At 41.6% G+C, this 6,000-nt stretch overlaps 1 pseudogene; it reads left to right on the forward strand.

Annotated features, from left to right (window-relative positions):
* Window positions 1-5,270, forward strand: part of LOC100347161 (PRELI domain containing protein 3B pseudogene) — a 166,763-nt pseudogene extending 161,493 nt beyond the window's left edge.
* The last annotated feature ends 730 nt before the right edge of the window (window positions 5,271-6,000 follow it).

Here is a 6,000-nt window from a genome sequence, read left to right on the forward strand (position 1 = left end):
ATATCCATATCAATTAGTTAATAATAGATTTTGGAAACCCACCATGGAATCAATTATAATCCATTTTCTTTGCATTATCTGACTCTGGTATTATCTTTGCCAATTGTTTTAATTACCATGGCTGTTCAACCATCTTGCATATAAAACATTTGAATTTTCAGGCTTTTATGTTGCAAGACAATTTCAGATTGGGCACAGATTTTTAAATTGTAAAAAATGCAAGTACATTTCACACAATGTCATTTGGATAGTTTGATTATTGAGTACAAATTTACTGAAAGAAGAAAACAGTATAGCAACTAATTGAAGAGAGAGCTACTTAGATTTTACATATATTTTTATAAATACATATTTCAGATTTGTATTAAATAGCACTTGTATAATTATTAAAATGGAATTTTTCATTGTTTAACCTAAAACTCTGAGAACCTTCAAGTGTGAGTTTGTATAGACTCTACTTTTTAAAATGATTTCTGTAGTATTAATGGATAGTATTTTACACAAGAATAGCAAGGCAATACAGTAGAATGAGTACTGGAGTTGGAAGCTCTCAGCTACAAAATGAATCTGTATAGTCTTGGGTAAAGTTTTTTTAAAAGATTTATTTATTTGTTGAAGTGAAATGGACACTATGGGAAACGGTGACTTGATCAGCATAGCCCTGACTGTTAATGAACAACTTAATACATTATCCCTCTTAGTAGTTTTTTTTGTCTGTTCTACTTAATATGACTGGTTTAATTCTGTAATTAATACACAGTTATTCTTAAGTGTTGAAATTTAACTGAAATGTGATCCCTGTTAAACATAAGAGTGGGGATAAGAGAGAGAAGAGATGTACAATTTGGGACAGGCTCAAGCTGACTTGCCCCAAATGGTAGAGTTAGAAACATACCAGGGGACACCAATTTAATCCCATAAAGGTGGCATGTACCAATGCCATCTCACCAGTCCAAGTGATCAATTTCAGTTCACAATTGATCATAATGAAAGGACTAAGAGTCAAAGGAAGCACATAAACAAGTCTAGTACCTGCTAATACTAACTGATAGAATAAATAAAGGGGAGAGTGATCCAACATGGGAAGCGAGATACTCAGCAGACTCATAGAATGGTGGATGTCCTAAACAGCACTCTGGCCTCAGAATTAGCCCTAAAGGCATTCCGATCTGGCTGAAAAGCCCATGAGAGTATTTCAAGCATGGAAAGCCAAGATACTCTGGCAAAAACAAACAAACAAACAAAACAAAACAAAACAAAACAAAACAAAAAACCCTAAATGAAAGATCTCTGTGAGTGAGATCCCAGTGGAAAGAACAGGTCTTCAAAGAAGGAGGTACCTTTCTCTGAAGGGAGGAGAGAATCTCCACTTTGACTATGACCTTGTCTAAACAAGATAAGAGTCAGTGAACTCAAAAGGCTTCCATAGCCTTGGAAACTCATGATTGGTGCATAGGGAGATTACTGATGCCATAGACAGGAGTGTCAATTTGTAAAGTCAACAACAGGAGTAAATAAAGGGGAGAGTGATCCAACATGGGAAGTGAGATACTCAGCAGACTCATAGAATGGTGGATGTCCTAAACAGCACTCTGGCCTCAGAATTAGCCCTAAAGGCATTCCGATCTGGCTGAAAAGCCCATGAGAGTATTTCAAGCATGGAAAGCCAAGATACTCTGGCAAAAACAAACAAACAAACAAAACAAAACAAAACAAAACAAAACAAAAAATCCTAAATGAAAGATCTCTGTGAGTGAGATCCCAGTGGAAAGAACAGGTCTTCAAAGAAGGAGGTACCTTTCTCTGAAGGGAGGAGAGAATCTCCACTTTGACTATGACCTTGTCTAAACAAGATAAGAGTCAGTGAACTCAAAAGGCTTCCATAGCCTTGGAAACTCATGATTGGTGCATAGGGAGATTACTGATGCCATAGACAGGAGTGTCAATTGGTAAAGTCAACAACAGGAGTCACTGTGCACTTACTCCTCATGTAGGATCTCTGTCCTTAATGTGCTGTACATTGAGACTTAATGCTATAATGAGTACTCAAACAGTATATTTCGCTTTGTGTTTCTATGGGGGTGCAAACTGTTGAAATCTTTACTTAATGCATACTAAACTGATCTTCTGTAAAAAAAAAGAAGAAATTATCAATTCCCAACTTGACTCTCACTGGGATTAAACATGACAATAGGTCTGATCTGATTTCATCATCATTTAAAAAATCATCTATTATTTTTCACTTTATGTTTGTGTGGGAGCAAACTGTTGAAATCTTTACTTAATGTATGCTAAACTGATCTTCTGTATATAAAGAGAATCAAAAATGAATCCTCATGTGAATGGAAGGGGAGAGGGAGTGGGAAAGGGGAGGGATGCGGGTGGGAGAGACGATATGGAGGCGAAGCCATTGTAATCCATGAGCCGTACTTTGGAAATTTATATTCATTAAATAAAAGTTAAAAAAAAGATTTATTTATTTATATGAAAGGCAGAGATTCAGGCAGAAGCAGAGAGAGAGAGAGAGGGAAAGAGAGAGGTCTTTCATCTGCTGGTTCACTCCCCAAAAGCTGCGATGGCAGAAGCTGGGATGATCTGAAGCCAGGAGCTTCTTCTTCCAGGACTCCAATGTGGGTGCAGGGGCCCAAGGGCATCTTCTACTGCTTTCCCAGGCCACAGTAGAGAGCTGAATTGAAGTGGAGCATCTGGGACACGAACCTAGGCCATATGGGGTACTGGCACTACAGAAGGCAGGTTTACATGCTATAGCACAGTGCTGGTCCCTTGGGCAAATTTTAACATGTGTTTTATTTTCCTTATCTTTCCAAGGAACATCTGTGATGTCTACTAGTCGGTGTACCATTAAAATGAAATCATACATTGTACCTTTTTTTTAAAGGATTTATTTATTTATTTGAAAGTCAGAGTTACACAGAGAGAAGGAGAGGCAGAGAGAGAGAAAGGTATTCCATCTGCTGGTTCACTCCCCAGTTGGCCACAATGGCCTGACCTGCACCAATCTGAAGCCAGGAGCCAAGAACCAGGAGCCAAGAGCTTCTTCCCATCTCCCACCGGGGTGCAGGTGCCCTAGGACTTGGACCATCTTGTACTGCTTTCCCAGGCCATAGCAGAGAGCCGGATCAGAAGTGGTGCAGCTGGGACACAAACCGGTGCCCATGTGGGATGCCGGAACTGCAGGCGGCGGCTTTACCGGCTACACCACAGCGCCGGCCCCTATGTTGTACATTCAAAATAAATTAAGGAATGTAGTGAAGTTGACACTGAATAAGAAGCTCCAGTGACAATCTTTCCACAGATTTGCCAGGGGAACAGCTACACATACTCCAATTTTTCCTCATAAGAGTTACAGAGGCCAGGCCCTGGACCTGCTCCAGCATCATGCAAGAACAGGTGTCCTGATGCCACAGACTAGTTTTGGCTCTCTCCCCCAAGCCTGCACAGGGCCTAGTGATTGTGAGACCCAGATTAACCCATGCAGGAACTGTCTTATTAGCTGGGGAGCTGCCGTTATCACCTTTCCTACATCCTGAAACGGAGAGCAAGAAATCCCATAAGTGTTTTGGAGTTAAGCTATAGACTGATGCATCGAGCAGTCTCATATGAGAGCAATCTCAGATGGTGAAGCTTCGGTACACACTACAGTGCCCAGTGGCGTTCCATGTTTTCATTCCCCACCAGATACCTACCACCGCCATTATCAGCAGTGGCTGAGAGGTGCAATATCATGCAGTGACCCCACCTCACAGAAGACAGACCACAGCTCACCTTAGTAGTAGAACATCTTGCTTAGAATTTTGAGGATAGCTACTAACGAAGTCAGATTACAAAAAACAGTCCTTCAACACAGAGGATGATATACTCCACATTCCAGAGAATTGTGACCTCACTTAAAGAACAAAATTAGGGGCCAGAATCCAACCTTTAAGAATTGATATTTCCAAATAATCAGATGAAAATTTCAAAATAGCTGTTTTAAGAAATATACATGAAATGAATGAGAAGACAAAGGGGATCCAATACTCTGAGAGATTTGGTAGAGATGTGCAAATAACTAAGCAAATCAAAACATGATATATCAAAACATGATATAAGGCATCAAAACCAAAATAGGCCCGCTGCAGCTCACTAGGCTAATCCTCCGCTTTGCGGCGCCGGCACACAGGGTTCTAGTCCTGGTCAGGGCGCCGGATTCTGTCCCGGTTGCCCCTCTTCCAGGCCAGCTCTCTGCTGTGGCCCGGGAGTGCAGTGGAGGATGGCCCAAGTGCTTGGGCCCTGCACCCCATGGGAGACCAGGATAAGTACCTGGCTCCAGCCATTGGATCAGCGTGGTGCACTGGCTGCAGTGCGCTGGCCGCGGCGGCCATTGGAGGGTGAACCAACGGCAAAGGAAGACCTTTCTCTCTGTTTCTCTCTCTCTCACTGTCCACTCTGCCTGTCAAAAAAAAAAAAAAATAACCAAAATAGATCAAACAGAAGAATCTGTGTGTTGAAAAAAAGCTTACTTGGAAACATACAGTTGGAGAAGTCAAAAAATCTGAGTCAAGACAAATGGATAAACTTTGGAGAAGGTCTGCTGGGGCGCTGAGGGTGGAGAGGGGGCAGGGGTAGCCTCTTTGGCTCCTTGTTCCCTAGCACGGCCCTGACATCTCAAGGCCGCCGGCACATTGAAAATCTGGACCTCAGAACACGTCTTTGACCACCCATGGGAAACCGTTACAACAGCTGCAAAGCAAAAGTACCCATACCTGGTGAACCCGAGCGTGGTTGGCGTGGATGGGCTGCACAGACACATAGACCCCTCTGGAGAGCTGCACAGCCACAGACTCCTCAGCACCCAGTGGGGCCTGCCCTCCATCGTGAGGTCTCTTACTGGTGCAGCAAGAATCAAAACATGTGCGCAAGAACATTCTGTCGTTGATCCTGTAGAGAAAACAATGGAACTCAAATCTACTAATATTCCATTTACAAATAGGGCTTCAGTAGGTGAGAGACACATGTACAAACCATAGCCTCAGGACCCAGAAAAAATGAGTTTAACTCAAGAAGCCAGAATCGCCGTGAAAGGAGTCAGCCTCAGAAATTACCTCGAAGGACTGATGTCCAGTACGAGGTCTTCCAATGCTAATAAAGGCCGAGCAGCGAGTGAGTGGGTAATGCATGAATTAAATGCTGAGACTGAAGAACTGGCAGCGTCCACAAGAGGAAGTGTAAGGGCAGTGACGGCAGCAGCAGTGTTGGTAGAGAAATGACGGCCGTCCATTCTCCGTAAGGCCCCAGCTCTTCAGGCCGATGCCTTTATTTGCTATTTAAAAAGTACAACTATATTTTAGGTAGAATTTTTTAATAAACTGGAATAAGAATATGTGACGTTTGATAAGATGCAGGGCTTCGAAGAAGGATCATCTGAAATTAGTATTGTCTGAAATGAGAATCTAATTCTCCATAGGTAGAATTGAAAGCTTTTCATATGCTGGAACTCCATCATGCTTTGGAAAAACCCCAGAAAAAAAACAGCCACCTCTTCTGAACACACCACTGTGCTACTGCTATAGAATTCAACAGCTTGCATGATGGAATTCACTGTAAAAGGAGAAATTGTACAGTTTTAAAAGACTTTAATTTGTATAAAATAACTTGCTCTGCTGAAAAACCAATGTTTGGATTTGGTACTTAAATGATGTAATTGGAGTGAACATTTAGCACTACAAGAATATATGACGCCAATAAAAATATGATTTTGCTACATTGAAAAGTACTGTATTGATTTGCCAAAGTTTCCTAACTCAATAAAGGTACTCCTTTCCTTTAAAAAAAGCTTATGAAAAATATGTGATAGCATGGAAAGAGAAAATGTTCAAGTTACTGGAATTCAAGAGGAACTTTGGGATGCCAAAGCAGCAGAAAACATAGAGATATGGCAGCAAACTTCCAAAAACTAGAAAGAGATGCAACTACCCAAGTAGAGAAATATCTGAGGTC

Source organism: Oryctolagus cuniculus, chromosome 7, assembly GCF_051225735.1.
Source record: "Oryctolagus cuniculus isolate XC-2025 breed Fujian yellow rabbit chromosome 7, ASM5122573v1, whole genome shotgun sequence".
Lineage (NCBI taxonomy): Eukaryota > Metazoa > Chordata > Mammalia > Lagomorpha > Leporidae > Oryctolagus > Oryctolagus cuniculus.